Source organism: Triticum urartu, chromosome 2A (assembly GCF_056163025.1).
Source record: "Triticum urartu cultivar PI428250 chromosome 2A, HENAU_Tu73, whole genome shotgun sequence".
NCBI lineage: Eukaryota > Viridiplantae > Streptophyta > Magnoliopsida > Poales > Poaceae > Triticum > Triticum urartu.
In genome coordinates this window covers 191,626,836-191,647,977 of record NC_141874.1, presented here as the reverse complement: position 1 = coordinate 191,647,977, position 21,142 = coordinate 191,626,836, and positions in this window count along the sequence as shown.

Here is a 21,142-nt window from a genome sequence, read left to right as displayed (position 1 = left end):
ATAGATCCAACTTTGTAGCAACAGAAACCACTTGTGGTTGAAAAGGATGAATCTATCGGATCAAAAAGACTGCAAAAAGGGTTTTTATTTACCACTCGAGGAACTGCTAGACGGCGTAGGAAATGAGGCCGAGCAGTTCAATCTTCCGTGCCCTAACATGGCGACGGAGGAAACATATGGCGACGGCGGAGAAGACGATGTCCGCAGCCGGCGTGAGGACGGCGTTGATGAGGTCACGGCAGCTAAGCACTTCGCCGCCGGCGTCGTCGAGGGCTAGCGGTGGCGCTAGGGTTTGTGTGAGAGAGAGAAGTGGAAGAAGAGATAATGACTGGGGTGAGGCGTGTATTTATAGGGACAGGGACGGCACAACGTTATTACGCAGGTGCCCCTGGCGGTTCACATCTGAAGGACACGTGGCAATCATGCAACACATCGGAGGTTGTTCCACGTTCCCACGTACGCCTGGATTGTCGGGTGGTCGTTCCTGCTTCTCCGGGTTTCAGGTAAAAAGGATTGAGCATTGAAAACAAATTAATGTTTGTCTTTGTATCTTCTACTGACAAGGACGCAGAGAAGACATTCGACAGTTTATATAGAATGCATATGATTTGGATAGATAGATTTGAGACGGGGGCATAGAAAGGTTAGGGTCCGATCACATTCACTTAGTTCAAAAGATTCAATAGAAGACATAGCTATAAGTGAATGCTGTAGAGGACTGAAACCAAATCAATATATTGAAGATAAACATGAAGCCATGTTAACATTGAAGACAAACCAAATGCGAAGACTTTGCAAATGTAACGCCAATAGAAAGTATTCTAAACAAAAATTTGGTGGTGGCGTTACCCACCGTATAGGAAGTATTAGACCCAGACACGGCGCACAATTATCGTGGCGCTCCAAAGTAAAATTCTGCGTTAATGTATTCACACTTATAGTGTAAGTCTTCATTAGTTGAAGATATACGTTACTTCGTGTGTTTGCACATCTAAGTCATCAACATGCATAAGTGTTAGGATGTGTGCATGATCACAGGACATTTGAGGATTCCAAGATATTTAGCTTGCACCACAACTTGAAAAACCTTTTCTCATCCAAGGGCTTTGTGAAGATATCTGTCAGTTGCTCTTCAGTGCTGACATGAATGATATCAATATCTTCCTTCATGACATGATCTCTGAGAAAGTGATGACGGATCTGAATGTGCTTTGTCTTCGAGTGCTGAACTGGGTTGTTGGCGATCTTGATGGCGCTTTCATTGTTGCAGTAGAGTGGCACTTGCTTTAGATGAATGCCATAGTCTATGAGTGTTTGCTTCATTCATAGGAGGTGAGCGCAGCAAGATCCAGCAGCAATGTATTTAGATTCAGCAGTGGAGAGAGATACACAGTTCTGCTTCTTTGAAGACCAACACACAAGTGATCGTCCCATAATGTGACATGTGCCTGATGTAGACTTGCGATCCACCTTGTCACCAGCATAATCAACATCAGAGAATCCAACTAGATCAAACTCTGAGCCCTTTGGATACCATAATCCTAGTGTTGGGGTGTAAGCCAAATATCGAAGAATTCGCTTCATAGCTAAGTGATGCCATTCCTTTGGTGCCGCTTGGAATCGGGCACACATGCAAACACTAAGCATGATATCTGGCCTAGATGCACATAAATAAAGCAAGGAACCAATCAAGGAGCGGTATACCTTTTGATCGAACTCTTTACCATTGGCTTCAGAATCCAGATGACTCTTGGTAGGCATTGGCGTCGTATAAACATTGCAGTCTTGCATTCCAAACTTCTTCAGGCAATCTTTGAGGTATTTCTCTTGAGATATGAAAATGTCGTTGCGTTGCTATCGTATTTGAAGACCAAGGAAGAACTTCAGCTCACCCATCATGGACATCTGATATTGCTCTTGCATCATGTATCCGAACTCATCACTGTATTTCTGGTTAGTGCAGCCGAAGATAATGTCATCCACATATATTTGATACACAAATAGTTCACCATCATATGTCTTCGTGAAGAGAGTGGAATCCAGGGAACCAGGTTTGAAGCCTTTGCTCTTCAGGAAGTCTTTGAGTGTGTCATACCAAGCACGAGGGGCTTGTTTGAGGCCATATAGTGCCTTGTTAAGCGTGTAAACCATGTCATGATGTTTTGGATCTTCAAAGCCAGGCGGTTGTGCAACATACACTTCTTCATCAATCTTGCCATTGAGAAAAGCACTCCTCACATCCATTTGATATGGAAGGATGTTATGATGATTTGCATAGGCTAGCAGTATGTGTATAGCTTCAAGCCTAGCCACAGGAGCAAATGTTTCATCGAAGTCAATTCCTTCAACTTGAGTGTATCCTTGAGCAACGAGACGAGCCTTGTTTCTGACAACTTGACCATGCTCATCTTGCTTGTTGCGATATATCCATTTAGTGCCTATGATATTGTGTTTACGAGGGTCAGGACGCTTGACCAGTTCCCATACATTATTCAGCTCAAACTGTTGAAGCTCTTCTTGCATAGCTTGAATCCATTCAGGTTCCATGAAGGCTTCATCAACTTTCTTGCGTTCAGATATTGAGACGAATGCAAAGTGCCCATAGAAATTTGCTAGTTGTGTTGCCCTTGAACGAGTGAGTGGACCAAGTGCATTTATGTTGTCGATTATCTTCTCAATCTGTACTTCATTTGCAACACGAGGATGAACTGGACGAAGATTTTGCTCTTGCTGATCATTGTCATTGTTTGAAGGATTGTCTTCAGGCTGAGCATTGTCTTCAGGTTGATCCGGTGTAGAGATGATAAGTTCCTCTTCAGGCTGTTCTTCAGACGGTATGATTCTCCAGTTCCCATAAGCTTGATGGATTCACTGGGTGGAATTTCATCTAGCACATTTGGAAGGTGCTCTCTTTGCGAGCCGTTAGTCTCATCGAACCGCACATACACAGTTTCAACCACTTTATAGTGAAAGAGGTTGAAGACTCTGTAGGAGTGTGAATTCTTTCCGTAACCAAGCATAAAACCTTCATGTGCTTTCGGTGCAAATTTTGAAGTGTGATGTGGATCCTTGATCCAGCACCTGGCACCAAATACTCTGAAGTAACTCATGTTTGGCTTCTTACAAGTGAGGAGTTCATAGGATGTTTTCTTCAGAAGCTTGTGAAGATAGACATGGTTGATGACATGGAATGCAGTATCAATAGCTTCAGGCTAGAACTTCCTTGGAGTCTTGTATTCATCGAGCATCGTCCGAGCCATCTCAATGAGTGTTCTGTTCTTGCGTTCCACGATGCCATTCCACTGCGGCGTGTACAGAGCTGAGAACTCATGAGTGATGCCCAATGTATCAAGATAAGTGTTGAGGCCGGTGTTCTTGAATTCAGTGCCATTGTCACTTCGGATGTGCTTGATCTTGACGCCATAGTTGTTCACGGCTCGATTGGCAAAGCGCCTGAAGACATCCTGCACTTCAGTCTTGTAGAGAATTATATGCACCCATGTATATCTTGAGTAATCATCAACAATGATGAAGCCATAGAGACAAGCAGTAGTAGTAAGGGTTGAGTAGTGAGTAGGGCCGAAGAGGTCCATGTGTAGCAGTTCGAAGGGTTGAGTCGTTGTCATGATTTTCTTCGAGGGATGCTTGGCCCTTGTCATCTTTCCAGCTTCACAGGCACCGCATAAGTGATCCTTCTTGAACTTGACGCCCTCGATGCCTATGACGTGCTTCTTCTTTGCAAGAGTGTGCAAGTTCCTCATGCCAGCATGCCCTAGCCTTCGATGCCAGAGCCGGCATTCTAAAGCTTTTGCAAGAAGACATACGGCAAGCTGTGGTCCTGCTGAGAAATCTACCATGTAGAAATCATCTTTCCGATACCCTTCAAAGACTAGAGACTTGTCAGATTCCATTAGAACTAGGCAATGATATTTTCCAAATATCACAATCATGTTCAAATCGCAAAGCATTGAGACGGACATTAAGTTGAAACCAAGGGATTCAACAAGCACCACTTTATCCATGTGTTGATCCTTTGAGATTGCAACTCTACCTAGACCCAATACCTTGCTTTTACCAGTATCAGCAAATTTGATGTGACTTTTGTCAGATGGACGTAAGGTTGAGTCCATGAGAAGACTTCGCTTCCCAGTCATGTGATTAGTACATCCACTATCAATAATCCATTCTGAAGCAGCTGGTGTCATACCCTACAGTGCAGTTAGGGGGATAGGCTTCACGAAGAGCATTGTGAAGCATAAACATTTGACGAGCAAAAGGATTATTAAAGCTTAGATCGAGGTTAGGACTGATAGGGCAAGTAGCAAGCGACTCAGGAACAAAATACATAATAAGACCATTTGGGCATTTGATCTTCCGCCCTACGAGATGTTTAAGGTCCCCAGCAATAGCTTCAGATGCATTTGATTTTCGGCTGGAGACCTTTCCCTGCAAAAGAGAGTTAAGCTTTCTTAGCCACCCACATCTTCAAGGGTGGCTTCGAAGCAATGAGTCTAAGTGCAGCATCTGAGAACTTTGGCTTTGGAGCCCTAGCAAATAGTCTTGCGGGTGGGAAATAGTACTCATAAGAATAAGCAGAGTAGTTCTGGGTCTTATGAACATGGCGGTTTGATGAAACGCGCTCATATTCATAGGCCTGAGTATGGTTTCCCTGCAAAATATTTGTGTTATTGCGACTCAGGTGAGTCCTCTGTCTGTATGAAGCCTTTGGACCATACGAAGCCTCTGGTCTGGGGTTTGTCTTCTTCACTTGTGGTGTCATGACGACATTCACAGGTAGATTCTCCAGACACTTTTTCGGCACCCAGACTTTCTTCATAGGTGGCCCATTCCTGCAGTTAGTACCACTATACCTGGCAAACACTTCACCATTCTGATTCTTAAACAGTTTATAGTTTGCATTAAAGGATTCATCAACGATGATGGGATTAGCACAAGTGAAGCCAAATAGGGTGGATGGATCCACTGAAGGTTCCTTTGCAGAAACCCATGTGTTTTTGGGGTACTGCTCAGGTTTCCAGTAAGAGCCATCAGCATTCATTTTCCTTTCGAACCCAACACCCTCTTTCCTACGGTTTCGGTTCAGGATCTGCCTTTTGAGGACATCACATAGTGTCTGGTGCCCTTTGAGACTTTTGTACATCCCTGTTTCAAGCAATGTCTTCAACCTAGCATTTTCATCAGCAATAGAAGTGGCATCCTCAGCAGAGGGGTTAGTTACCACATCAACAGTTGAAGATATTGCAACAGTAGCAGCAGTAGAACATCCAACAACAGAAGTAGCGTTGTCACGCTCAATGCATTTAAGACATGGTGGTTCAAATCCTTCCTGAGCGGGACTGATCTGTTTGGCGCGAAGTGACTCGTTTTCCTTTTAAGATCTTCATGAGCCGCTCTCAATTTCTCAAGATCTTGCTTCCTTTAAATATAATCATAGGAAAGCTTTTCATGAGTTGTTGAGAGCGTTTCATGACGACTTTCAAGTTCCTCATACTTAACATGAAGATTTTTTTATGTCTTCAATTAAGGACTCAGATCGAGTCATTTCAGCGTCTAACAGGTCATCGCTTTTGTCTAACAGTTTTTGAATATGTTCCATAGCTTTCTGTTGTTCAGTTGCAATTTTAGCAAGTGTTTTGTAGCAGGGTTTGGAACCACAATAAGAGTCATCTTCATTGGATGTTTGATAGTGAGTAGTGCGTGAGTTTACCTTGGCACCGTGTGCCATGAAGCAGTAGGTGGGAGCGGAGTTGTCCTTGTCATCAGCATTGGCGTCGGTGATGAAGTCATTGTCTTCAGTGTTGAAGATGGACTTGGCAACGTAGGTTGTAGCTAGACTTGCAATGCTAGAATCGGACTCCTCCTCAGACTCCACCTCTGCCTCCTCAGAAGCAGACTCCTCCTCTGAATCCATTTCCTTGCCAACAAATGCACGAGTCTTGCCAGATGAGCTCTTCTTGTGTGATGAAGACTTTGAGGAAGACTTGGAAGAAGACTTTGAGTATTTTTTTCTTCTTCTTGTCGTCAGAATCATATTCCTTGCTCTTCTTCTTCTTCTTGTTTTTCTCATTGTCTCACTGCGGACACTCAGAGATGTAGTGACCAGGTTTCTTGTACTTGTGGCATGTTCTCTTCTTGTAGTCATGAGAAGAAGCTTCATCATTCCTTGAGCTAGATCGTGAGGACTTTGTGAAGCCTTTCTTCTTGGTGAATTTCTGGAACTTCTTCACAAGCATAGCAAGCTCCTTTCCAATGTCTTCAGGATCATCAGAACTGCAGTCAGATTCTTCTTCAAATGAGGAAACAACTTTTGCCTTCAAGGCATGAGTTCGACCATAGTTGGGACCGTAGATGTCTCTTTTCTCAGAAAGCTGAAACTCATGTGTGTTGAGCCTTTCAAGTATGTCAGACGGATCGAGTCTCTTGAAGTCAGGGCGTTCTTGTATCATCAGGGCTAGGGTGTCAAACAAGCTGTCAAGTGATCTCAGGAGTGTCTTGACGATTTCATGCTTGGTGATCTTAGTAGCACCGAGAGCTTGAAGCTCATTTGTGATGTCAGTGATTCGATCAAACGTGAGCTGAACATTCTCATTGTCGTTTCTCTTGAAGCGATCGAAGAGGTTGCGAAGGACACTGATCCTTTGATCTCTCTGGGTTGAGACGCCTTCGTTGACCTTGGAGAGCCAGTCCCAGACTAGCTTAGATGTTTCCAGAGCACTCACACGGCCATAATGCCCTTTGGTCAGATGACCACAGATGATATTCTTGGCAGTGGAATCCAGTTGAACAAACTTCTTGACATCAGCAGCGGTGACACCTTCACCAGCCTTAGGGACGCCATTCTTGATGACATACCAGAGGTCGACATCAATGGCTTCAAGATGCATGCGCATCTTATTCTTCCAATAGGGATATTCAGTTCCATCGAAGATGGGGCACGCAGCGGAGACTTTGATTATCCCTGCAGTCGACATAGCTAAAACTCCAGGTGGTTAAACCGAATCACACAGAACAAGGGAGTACCTTGCTCTGATACCAATTGAAAGTGCTAGTCATCGACTAGAGAGGGGGGTGAATAGGCAATTTTTATGAAAGTCTTCAAAACATGGAAGTTTTGAAGACAAACAATAGAAATAAACCTATTACCATGCAGCAGAAGGTAGACTACACTAGGCAAGCCATAGTCAAGTATTCAATGAAGTGAAAGCACAAAGACTAATAACAGCTAGGCAGTATGGATCAGGATGGAAGATGGTACGAAGCCAATCAGAACAAGCAGTCACACAGTGAAGACAAAAAGATAATGCAAACAGGCAATGACTTCACAAGGACCAACTGTAATAAAGAGATGGGAAGGATAGAACCAGTTGCTCGTTGAACACAATGATTTGTTGGACCAATTCCAGTTGCTGTGAGAACTGTACGTCTGGTTAGGGAGGCTGAGATTTGACTCAGAAGACCGTGTCTTCACCTTATTCCCCTTGAGCTAAGGACACCCAGTCCTCGCCCAATCACTCTGGTAACTCTTCAAGGTAGACATCCGAACCTTCACAGACTTCGTTCACCGGCGATCCACAATGACTCTTGGATGCTCAGAACGCGACGCCTAACCGGCTGGAGGATTCACTGTCCTCAAGTGTAATAAGTCTTCAGATCACACAGACAGGAAGACTTCAGTGATGCCTAACACTCTTTGGCTCTGGGTGTTTAGGGCTTTGTCCTCGCAAGGATTTCTCTCTCAAAGGCTTCGAGGTGGGTTGCTCTCAAACGACAAAAGCCGTGCACTAACTCTGGGCAGCCAACCAATTTATGGTGTAGGGGGTGGGCTATTTATAGCCACTAGGCAACCCGACCTAATTTGTCTGAAATGACCCTGGGTCACTAAGGAACTGACACGTGTTTCAACGGTCAGATTTCAAACACACACGGCAACTTTACTTGGGCTACAAGCAAAGCTGACTTATCCAACTCTGGATAAGATTTGCTCTCACTGTCTTCGCTCGAAGACATAGGATTTTGGTTAAGCATCACTTCAGTCATTCTGACTGGTTCACTGGGACCCCACTTAACAGTATGGTGGTTCCTATGACTCAACAAAGAAGAAAAGGACACAACGAAACAACTAAGTCTTCGCGCTCCATAGTCTTCACTCAATGTCTTCTCTTGTCATAGTCTTCAATGTGAATATCTTCACATACCACCTTTGTCTTCAATGTCTTCATACATTTTTTGGGGTCATCTCCGGTAGGAAAACCGAATCAATGAGGGACTACTACCTGTGTTATCCTGCAATTCTCACAAACACATTAGTCCCTCAACCAGGTTTGTCGTCAATACTCCAAAACCAACTAGGGGTGGAACTAGATGCACTTACATGAAGCATGAGAGATCAACAATTTCGATAAAACAAATACACCGCCGTGCTCTAAAAGATATAAGTGAAGTACTAGAGCAAAACTATATAACTCAAAAGATATAAGTGAAGAACATAGATTATTCTAGTAATTTCCGAATCATGTGTGTCTCTCTCAAAAGGTGTGTACAGAAAAGATGATTGTGGTAAACTAAAAAGAAAAGACTCAAATCATACAAGACGCTCCAAGCAAAACACATATCATGTGGTGAATAAAAATATAGCTCCAAGTAAAGTTACCGATAGAAGTAGACGAAAGAGGGGATGCCTTCCGGGGCATCCCCAAGATTTGGCTTTTTGGTGTCCTTAGATTATCTTGGGGTGCCATGGGCATCCCCAAGCTTAGGCTTTTTCCACTCCTTGTTCCATAATCCATCAAATCTTGACCCAAAACTTGAAAACTTCACAACACAAAACATAAAGTAGAAAATCTCGTGAGCTCCGTTAGCGAAAGAAAACAAAAGACCACTTCAAGGTACTGTAATGAACTCATTCTTTATTTATATTGGTGTTCAACCTACTGTATTCCAACTTCTCTATGGTTTATAAACTATTTTACTAGCCATAGATTCATCAAACTAAGCAAACAACACACGAAAAACAGAATCTGTCAAAAACAGAACAGTCTGTAGTAATATGTAGCTAGCGCAAGATCTGGAACCCCAAAAATTCTAAAATAAATTTCTGGACTTGAGGAATTTATCTATTAATCATCTTCAAAAATAATGAACTAAATATCACTTTCCAAATAAAAATGGCAGCGGTTCTCGTGAGTGCTAAAGTTTCTGTTTTTTACAGCAAGATTAACAAGACTTTCCCCAAGTCTTCCCAACGGTTCTACTTGGCACAAACACTAATTAAACACAAAAAACACAACCAAAACAGAGGCTATATAAATTATTTATTACTAAACAGGAGAAAAAATCAAGGAATAAAAATAAAATTGGGTTGCCTCCCAACAAGCGCTATCGTTTAACGCCCCTAGCTAGGCATAATAAGCAAGGATAGATCTAGGTATTGCCATCTTTGGTAGGTAATCCATAAGTGGATCTCATAATAGATTCATAAGGTAATTTAATTTTACTTCTAGGAAAGTGTTCCATGCCTTTCCTTAATGGAAGTTGGAATCTAATATTTCCTTCCTTCATATCAATAATTGCACCAATCATTCTAAGGAAAGGTCTACCAAGAATAATAGGACATGAATGATTGGAATCTATGTCAAGAACGATAAAATTTACAGGCACATAATTCCTATTTGCAACAATAAGAACATCATTAATTCTTACCATAGGTTTCTTAATAGTGGAATCCGCAAGGTGCAAGTTTAAAGAGCAATCATCAAAATCACGGAAACCTAACAAATCACACAGTCTTTGGAATCGTGGAAACACTAGCACCCAAATCACACAAAGCATAGCATTCATGATCTTTAATTTTAATTTTAATAGTAAGTTCCCACTCATCATAAAGTTTTCTAGGGATAGAAACTTCCAACTCAAGTTTTTCTTCATAAGATTGCATCAAAGCATCAACGATATGTTTGGTAAAAGCTTTATTTTGGCTATAAGCATGAGGAGAATTTAGCACGGATTGCAACAAGGAACTACAATATATCAAAGAGCAGCTATTATAATTAAATTCCTTGAAATACAAAATAGTAGGTTCATTAACATCTAAAGTTTTGATCTCTTCAATCCCACTTTTATCAAATTTAGCATCAAGATCTAAAAACTCTGAAATTTTGGAACGCCTTCTAGGTAAAGGTGGGTCGTATTCAGTCCCATCATTATCAAGATTCATATTGCAAAACAAAGATTTAATAGGGACACATCAATAACTTTTAGATCTTCATCTTTATTATCATGGAAACTAGAAGAACACGCTCTTATAAAGGAATCTCTCTTAGCACGCATCCTAGCGGTTTTTCTTTGCACTCATCAATGGAAATTCTCATGGATTTGAGAGACTCATTGATATCATGCTTAGGTGGAATAGATCTGAGTTTCAAAGAATCAACATCGAGAGAAATTCTATCAATGTTCCTAGCCAACTGATCGATCTTAAGCAATTTTTCTTCAATCAAAGCATTGAAATTCGTTTACGAAGTAATAAATTCTTTAATATTAGATTCAAAATCAGAGGGCATCTTATTATAATTTCCATAAGAATTGTTGTAGGAATTACCATAATTATTAGAGGAATTACTAGGATAAGGGCTAGGATTAAAGTTTCCTCTATACGCGTTGTTACCAAAATTGTTCCTACCAACAAAATTCACATCCATAGATTCATTATTATTCTCAATCAAAGTATACAAAGGCATATCATTAGGATCAGAAGAAACACTTTTATTAGCAAATAATTTCATAAGTTCATCCATCTTTCCACTCAAAACATTAATTTCTTCTATCGCATGCACTTTCTTATTAGTAGACCTTTCAGTGTGCCATTGAGAATAATTAACCATAATATTATCTAGGAGTTTAGTAGCTTCTCCTAAAGTGATTTCCATAAAAGTGCCTCCCGCGGCTGAATCTAAAAGATTTCTTGAAGCAAAATTCAATCCGGCATAAAAATTTTGTATAATCATCCACAAATTCAAACCATGAGTAGGGAAATTACGTATCATTAATTTCATCCTCTCCCAAGCTTGTGCAACATGTTCATGATCAAGTTTCTTAAAATTCATAATATCGTTTCTAAGAGAGATGATCTTAGCGGGAGGAAAATACTTAGAGATAAAAGCATCTTTGCACTTATTCCAAGAATCAATACTATTTTTAGGCAAACACAAAAACCAAAGCTTTAGCACGATCTCTAAGTGAAAAAGGAAATAGCTTCAGTTTAACAATATCATTGTCCACATCTTTCTTCTTTTGCATATCACACAAATCAACGAAGCTATTTAGATGGGTAGCGGCATCTTCACTAGGAAGGCCGGAAAACGGATCTTTCATGACAAGATTCAGCAAGGCAACATTAATTTCACAAGATTCAGCATCGGTAAGAGGAGCAATCGGAGTTCTCATAAAATCATTGTTGTTGGTATTGGTAAAGTCACACAATTTAGTGTTTTCTTGAGCCATCGTGACAAGCAAGCAATCCAACACACAAGCAAACGAGGAACGGGCAAAAAAGGCAAATAGAGGAAGAAAGGGAGGATAGAGAGAGAGGGCATATAAAACGGCAAGGGTGAAGTGGGGGAGAGGAAAACGAGAGGCAAATGGCAAATAATGTAATGCGGGAGATAAGGGTTTGTGATGGGTACTTGGTATGTTTGAATTTTGCGTAGACCTCCCCGGCAACGGCGCCAGAAATCCTTCTTGCTACCTCTTGAGCACTGCGTTGGTTTTCCCTTGAAGAGGAAAGGGTGATGCAGCAAAGTAGCGTTAGTATTTCCCTCAATTTTTGAGAACCAATGTATCAATCCTGTAGGAGGCTACGCGCGAGTCCCTCGCACCTGCACAAAACAAATAAATCCTCGCAACCAACGTGATAAGGGGTAGTCAATCCCTACACAGTCACTTACGAGAGTGAGATCTGATAGATATGATAAGATAATATTTTTGGTATTTTTATGATAAAGACGCAAAGTAAAATAAAAGGCAATGAAAATAACTAAGTGTTGGAAGATTAATATGATGAAGATAGACCCGGGGGCCATAGGTTGCACTAGTGGCTTCTCTCAAGAGCATAAGTATTTTACGGTGGGTGAACAAATTACTGTTGAGCAATTGACAGAATTGAGCATAGTTATGAGAATATCTAGGTATGATCATGTATATAGGCATCATGTCCAAGACAAGTAGACCGACTCCTGCCTGCATCTACTACAATTACTCCACACATCGACCGCTATCCAGCATGCATCTAGAGTATTAAGTTCATAAGAATAGAGTAACACCTTAAGCAAGATGACATGATGTAGAGGGATAAATTCGTGCAATATGATAAAAAAAACCATCTTGTTATCTTCGATGGCAACAATACAATACGTGCCTTGCTGCCCCTACTGTCACTGGGAAAGGACACCGCAAGATTGAACCCAAAGCTAAGCACTTCTCCCATTGCAAGAAAGATCAATCTAGTAGGCCAAACCAAACTAATAATTCTAAGAGACTTGCAAAGATAACCAATCATACATAAAAGAATTCAGAGAAGATTCAAATATTTTTCATAGATAAAATTGATCATAAACCCACAATTCATCGGTCTCAACAAACACACTGCAAAAGAAGATTACATCGAATAGATCTCCACAAGAGAGGGGGAGAACTTTGTATTGAGATCCAAAACGAGAGAAGAAGCCATCTAGCTAATAACTATGGACCCATAGGTCTGAGTTAAACTACTCACACTTCGTCGGAAGGGCTATGGTGTTGATGTAGAAGCCCTCCGTGATCGATGCCCCCTCCGGCGGAGCTCCGGAACAGGCCCCAAGATGGGATCTTGTGGATACAAAAAGTTACGGCGGTGGAATTAGGGTTTTGGCTCTGTATATGATCGTTTGGGGGTACGTAGGTATATATAGGAGGAAGAAGTACGTCGGTGGAGCAGTAGGGGGCCCATGAGAGTGGAGGGCGTGCCTGGGGGGTAGGTGAGCCCCCCTACCTCGTGGCTTCCCTGTTGGTTGCTTGACGTAGGGTCCAAGTCTCCTGGATCTTGTTCGTTCCAAAAACCACGTTCCCGAAGGTTTCATTCCGTTTGCACTCCGTTTGATATTCCTTTTCTTCGAAACCCTAAAATAGGCAAAAAAAACAGCAATTCTGGGTTGGGCCTCCGGTTAATAGGTTAGTCCCAAAAATAATATAAAAGTGGATAATAAATCCCAATAATGTCCAAAACAGAAGATAATATAGCATGGAGCAATCAAAAATTATAGATACGTTGGAGACGTATCACTCGCATAAAAGATAAGAATTGAAACATAAAGAGAGCACCATGAAGCATATTACTAACACATCGAAGTCTAACCCTCTTCCTATGCATAGGGATTTTGTGGGCAAACAATTTATGGGAACAAGAATCAACTAGCATAGGAAAGAAAAATAAGCATAACTTCAAGATTTTAAGCACAAAGAGAGGAAACTTGTTATTATTGCAATTCCTACAAGCATATATTCCTCCGTCATAATATTTTTTAGTATCATCATGAATGAATTCAACAATATAACCATCACGTGAGGCATAATCCAATTGAAAGTTAAAATCGTGATGACAAGTTTCATGGATATCATTATTCTTTATAGCATACGTGATCACAATAATCATCATAGATAGGAGGGATGCTTTCATCATAATAAATTTACTCATCAAAACTTGGGGGATAGAAAATATCATCTTCATCAAACATAGCATCCCCAAGCTTGTGGCTTTGCATATCATTAGCATCATGGGTATTCAAAGAATTCATACTAACAACATTGCAATCATGCTCATCATCCAAAGATTTAGTGCCAAACATTTTAATACATTCTTCTTCTAACACTTTGGCACAATTATTGGAATCCTTATTTTCACGAAAGATATTAAAAAGATGAAGCATATGAGGCAACCTTAATTCCATTTTTTGTAGTTTTATTTTATAGACTAAACTAGTGATAAAACAAGAAACAAAAAGATTCGATTGCAAGATCTAAAGATATACCTTCAAGCGCTAACCTCCCCGGCAACGGCGCCAGAAAAGAGCTTGATGTCTACTACACAACCTTCTTCTTGTAGACGTTGTTGGGCCTCCAAGTGCAGAGGTTTTAGGACAGTAGAAAATTTCCCTCAAGTGGGTGACCTAAGGTTTATCAATATGTGGGAGGCGTTGGATGAAGATGGTCTCTCTCAAGCAACCCTGCAACCAAATAACAAAGAGTCTCTTGTGTCCCAACACACCCAATACAATGGTAAATTGTATAGGTGCACTAGTTCTGTGAACAGATGGTGATACAAGTGCAATATGGATGGTAGATATAGGTTTTTGTAATCTGAAAATATAAAAACAGCAAGGTAACTAATGATAAAAGTGAGTGAAAACGGTATTGCAATGCGTATAAACAAGGCCTAGGGTTCATACTTTCACTAGTGCAATTTCTCTCAACAATAATAACATAATTGGATCATATAACAATCCCTCAACATGAAAAAAGAGTCACTCCAAAGTCACTAATAGCGGAGAACAAACGAAGAGATTATTGTAGGGTACGAAACCACCTCAAAGTTATTCTTTCTGGTCGATCTATTCAAGAGTCCATAGTAAAATAACACGAAGCTATTCTTTCCATTCGATATATCCTAGAGTTCGTACTAGAATAACATCTTAAGACACAAATCAAGCAAAACCCTAATGTCACCTAGATACTCCAATGTCACCTCAAGTAACCTTGGATATGATTATACGATATGCATCATACAATCTCAGATTCATCTATTCAACAAACACAAAGAACTTCAAAGAGTGCCCCAAAGTTTCTACCGGAGAGTCAAGACGAAAACGTGTGACAACCTGATACGTCTCCAACGTATCTATAATTTTTTATTGTTCCATGCTATATTATCTTCTGTTTTGGACATTATTGGGCTTATTATCCACTTTTATATTATTTTTGGGACTAACCTATTAACCGGAGGCCCAGCCCAGAATTTCTGTTTTTTTCCTATTTCAGAGTTCCGCAGAAAAAGAATATCAAACGGAGTCCAAACGGAATGAAACCTTCGGGAACGTGATTTTTGGAATGAACAAGATCCAGGAGACTTGGACCCTACGTCAAGCAACCAACACGGAGGCCACGAGGTAGGGGCGCGCCTACCCCCCAGGCGCGCCCTCCACCCTCGTGGGCGCCCTGTTGCTCCACCGGCGTGCTCCTTCCTCCTATATATACATACATACCCCCAAACAATCAAATACGGAGCCAAAACCCTAATTCCACCGCCGTAACTTTCTGTATCCACGAGATCCCATCTTGGGGCCTGTTCCGGAGCTCCGCCGGAGGGGGCATCGATCACGGAGGGGTTCTACATCAACACCATAGCCTCTCCAATGAAGTGTGAGTAGTTTACCTCATACCTTCGGGTCCATAGTTATTAGCTAGATGGCTTCTTCTCTCTTTTTGGATCTCAATACAAAGTTCTCCCCCTCTCTTGTGGAGATCTATTTGATGTAATCTTCTTTTGCGGTGTGTTTGTTGAGACCAATGAATTGTGAGTTTATGATCAAGTTAATCAATGAACAATATTTGAATCTTCTCTCAAATATTTTATGTATGATTGGTTATCTTTGCAAGTCTCTTAGAATTATCAGTTTGGTTTGGCCTACTAGATTGATCTTTCTTGCAATGGGACAAGTGCTTAGCTTTGGGTTCAACCTTGCGGTGTCCTTTCCCAGTGACAGTAGGGGCAGCAAGGCATGTATTGTATTGTTGCCATCGAGGATAACAAGATGGGGTTTTTATCATATTGCATGAATTTATCCCTCTACATCATGTCATCCTGCTTAAGGCGTTACTCTGTTCTTATGAACTTAATACTCTAGATGCATGTTGTATAGCGGTCGATGTGTGGAGTAATAGTAGTAGATATAGGCAGGAGTCGGTCTACTTGTCTCGGACTTGATGCCTATATACATGATCATACCTAGATATTCTCCTAACTATTCTCAATTCTGTCAATTGCTCAACAGTAATTTGTTCACCCACCATAAAATACTTATGCTCTTGAGAGAAGCCACTAGTGAAACCTATGGCCCCCGGGTCTATCTTCATCATATTAATCTTCCAACACTTAGTTATTTCCTTTGCATTTTATTTTTGCTTTTATTTTACTTTGCATCTTTATCATAAAAATACCAAAAATATTATCTTATCATATCTATCAAATCTCACTCTCGTAAGTGACCGTGTAGGGATTGACAACCCCTTATCGCGTTGGTTGCGAGGATTTATTTGTTTTGTGTAGGTGCGAGGGACTCGCGCGTAGCCTCCTACTGGATTGATACCTTGGTTCTCAAAAAATGAGGGAAATACTTACGCTACTTTGCTGCATCACCCTTTCCTCTTCGAGGGAAAACCAACGCAGTGCTTAAGAGGTAGCAAGAAGGATTTCTGGCGCCGTTGCCGGGGAGGTCTAAGCAGAAGTCAATATACCAAGTACCCATCACAAACCCTTATCTCCCGCATTACATTATTTGCCATTTGCCTCTCGTTTTCCTCTCCCCCACTTCACCCTTGCCGTTTTATTCGCCCTCTCTCTCTCTATCCTCCCTCTCTTTCTCTATTTGCCTTGTTTTGCCCATTCCTCGTTTGCTTGTGTGTTGGATTGCTTGCTTGTCACGATGGCTCAAGATAACACTAAATTGTGTGACTTTACCAATACCAACAACAATGATTTTATTATCACTCCGATTGCTCCTCTTACTGATGCTGAATCTTGTGCAATTAATGCTGCCTTGATGAATCTTGTCATGAAAGATCCGTTTTCCGGCCTTCCTAGTGAAGATGCCGCTACCCATCTAAATAGCTTCGTTGATTTGTGTGATATGCAAAAGAAGAAAGGTGTGGATAATGATATTGTTAAATTGAAGCTATTTCCTTTTTCGCTAGAGATCGTGCTAAAGCTTGGTTTTTGTCTTTGCCTAAAATAGCATTGATTCATGGAATAAGTGCAAAGATGCTTTTATCTCTAAGTCTTTTCCTCCCGCTAAGATCATCTCTCTTAGAAATGATATTATGAATTTTAAGAAACTTTATCATGAACATGTTGCACAAGCTTGGGAGAGGATGAAATTAATGATACATAATTGCCCAACACATGGTTTGCATTTGTGGAAGATTATACAAAAAAATTATGCCGGATTGAATTTTTCTTCTAGAAATCTTTTAGATTCAGCCGCGGGAGGCACTTTTATGGAAATCACTTTAGGAGAATCTACTAAACTCCTAGATAATATTATGGTTAATTATTCTCAATGGCACACTGATAGATCTACTAATAAAAAAGTGTATGCGATAGAAGAAATTAATGTTTTGAGTGGAAAGTTGGATGAACTTATGAAATTATTTGCTACTAAGAGTGTTTCTTCTGATCCCAATGATATGCCTTTGTCTACTTTGATTGAGAATAATAATGAATCTATGGATGTGAATTTTGTTGGTAGGAATAATTTTGGTAACAACGCGTATAGAGGAAACTTTAATCCTAGGTCTTATCCTAGTAATTCCTCTAATAATTATGGTAATTCCTACAACAATTCTTATGGCAATTTTAATAAGATTCCCTATGAATTTGAGACTAGTGTTAAGGAATTTATGAATTCACAAATGAATTTCAATGCTTTGCTTGATGAGAAATTGCTTAAAGTTGATGATTTGGCTAGGAACATTGATAGAATTTCTCTTGATGTTGATTCTTTAAAACATAGATCTATTCGTCCTAAGCATGATATCAATGAGTGTCTCAAATCCATAAGAATTTCCATTGATGAGTGCAAAGAAAGAACCGCTAGGATGCGTGCTAAGAAAGATTCCTTTATAAGAGCATGTTCTTCTAGTTTCCATGATATTAAAGATGAAGATCTAAAAGTTATTGATGTGTCCCCTATTAAATCTTTGTTTTGGAATATGAATCTTGATAATGATGGGACTGAATATGATCCACCTTTACCTAGAAGGCGTTCCAAAAATTCAGAGTTTTTAGATCTTGATGCTAAATTTGATAAAAGTGGAATTGAAGAGATCAAAACTCTAGATGTTAATGAACCTACTATTTTGGATTTCAAGGAATTTAATTGTGATAGCTGCACTTTGATAGATTGTATTTCGTTGTTGCAATCCGTGCTAAATTCTCCTCATGCTTATAGTCAAAATAAAGCTTTTACCAAACATATCGTTGATGCTTTGATGCAATCTTATGAAGAAAAACTTGAGTTTGAAGTTTCTATCCCTAGAAAAATTTATGATGAGTGGGAACCAACTATTAAAATTAAAATTAAAGATCATGAATGCTATGCTTTGTGTGATTTGGGTGCTGGTGTTTCCACAATTCCAAAGACTTTGTGTGATTTGTTAGGTTTCCGTTTTGATGATTGCTCTTTAAACTTGCACCTTGTGGATTTCACTATTAAGAAACCTATGGGAAGAATTAATGATGTTCTTATTGTTGCAAATAGGAACTATGTGCCCATAGATTTTATCATTCTTGACATAGATTGCAATCCTTCATGTCATATTATTCTTGGTAGACCTTTCCTTAGAACGATTGGTGCAATTATTGATATGAAGGAAGGAAATATTAGATTCATATTTCCGTTAAGGAAAGGAATGGAACACTTTCCTAGAAGTAAAATTAAATTACCTTATGAATCTATTATGAGAGCCACTTATGGATTGCCTACCAAAGACGACAATACCTAGATCTATCCTTGCTTGTTATGCCTAGCTAGGGGCGTTAAACGATAGCGCTTGTTGGGAGGCAACCCAACTTTATTTTTATTCCTTGCTTTTTGCTCCTGTTTATTAATATCTAATTTATCTAGCCTCTGTTTTGGTTGTGTTTTTTCTGTTTAATCAGTGTTTGTGCCAAGTAGAACCGTTGGGATGACTTGGGGAAAGTCTTGTTAATCTTGCTGTAAAAAACAGAAACTTTAGCGCTCACGAGAACTGCTGCCATTTTTATTTGGAAAGTGCTATTTAGTTAATTATTTTTGCAGATGATTAATAGATAAATCTATAACGTCCAGAAATTTATTTTAGAATTATTGGGGTTCCAGATCTTGCGCTAGCTACAGATTACTACAGACTGTTCTGTTTTTTGACAGATTCTGTTTTTCGTGTTTTGTTTGCTTATTTTGATGAATCTATGGCTAGTAAAATAGTTTATAAACCATAGAGAAGTTGGAATACAGTAGGTTTAACACCAATATAAATAAAGAATGAGTTCATTACAGTACCTTGAAGTGGTGTTTTGTTTTCTTTCACTAACGGAGCTCACGAGATTTTCTACTTTAAGTTTTGTGTTGTGAAGTTTTCAAGTTTTGGGTAAGGATTTGATGGATTCTGAAACAAGGAGTGGCAAGTGCCTAAGCTTGGTGATGCCCATGGCACCCCCAGGATAATCTAAGGACACCAAAAAGCCAAATCTTGGGGATGCCTCGGAAGGCATCCCCTCTTTCATCTACTTCTATCGGTAACTTTACTTGGAGCTATATTTTTATTCACCACATGATATGTGTTTTGCTTGGAGCATCTTGTATGATTTGAGTCTTTATTTGTTAGTTTCCACAATCATCCTTTCTTTACACACCTTTTGAGAGGGACACACATGATTCGGAAATTATTAGAATACTCTATGTGCTTCACTTATATCTTTTGAATTATATAGTTTTGCTCTAGTACTTCACTTATATCTTTTAAGGCACGATGGTGGATTTGTTTTATAGAAACTATTGATCTCTCATGATTCACTTAGATTATTTTGAGAGTTTTAAATAGCATGGTAATTTACTTAAATAATCCTAATATGCTAGGTATTCAAGATAAGTAAAAACTTTCTTATGAGTGTTTTGAATACTAAGAGAAGTTTGATGCTTGATAATTGTTTTGAGATATGGAGATGGTGATATTAGAGTCGTGCTAGTTGAGTAGTTGTGAATTTGAGAAATGCTTGTGTTGAAGTTTGTGATTCCCGTAGCATGCACGTATGGTGAACCGTTATGTGATGAAGTCGGAGCATGATTTATTCATTGATTGTCTTCCTTATGAGTGGCGGTCAGGGACGAGCGATGATCTTTTCCTACCAATCTATCCCCCTAGGAGCATGCGCATAGTACTTTGCTTCGATAACTAATAGATTTTTGCAGTAAGTATGTGAGTTCTTTATGACTAATGTTGAGTCCATGGATTATACGCACTCTCACCCTTCCACCATTGCTAGCCTCTCTAATACCACGCACCTTTCGCCGGTGTCATACACCCACCATATACCTTCCTCAAAACAGCCACCATACCTACCTATTATGGCATTTCCATAGCCATTCTGAGATACGTTGCCATGCAACTTTCCACCATTCCGTTTATTATGACACACTTCATCATTGTCATATTGCTTGGCATGATCATGTAGTTGACATCGTATTTGTGGCAAAGCCACCGTTCATAATTCTTTCATACATGTCACTCTTGATTCATTGCATATCCTGTTACACCGCCGGAAGCATTCACATAGAGTCATATTTTGTTCTAAGTATTGAGTTGTAAGTAAACAAAAGTGTGATGATCATCATTATTAGAGCATTGTCCCAAGTGAGGAAAGGATGATGGAGACTACGATTCCCCCATAAGTCGGGATGAGACTCCAGACGAAGAAAAAAAAGAGGCCATAAAAAAAGAGAAAAGGCCCAAAAAATAAAAAATGAGAGAAAAAGAGAAAAGGGACAATGCTACTATCATTTTATCACACTTGTGCTTCAAAGTAGCACCATGATCTTCATGATAGAGAGTCTCTTATGTTATCACTTTCATATACTAGTGGGAATTTTTCATTATAGAACTTGGCTTGTATATTCCAATGATGGGCTTCCTCAAAATGCCCGAGGTCTTTGTGAGCAAGCGAGTTGGATGCACACCCACTTAGTTCCTTTCGTTGAGCTTTCATATACTTATAGCTCTAGTGCATCCGTTGCATGGCAATCCCTACTCACTCACATTGATATCTATTGATGGGCATCTC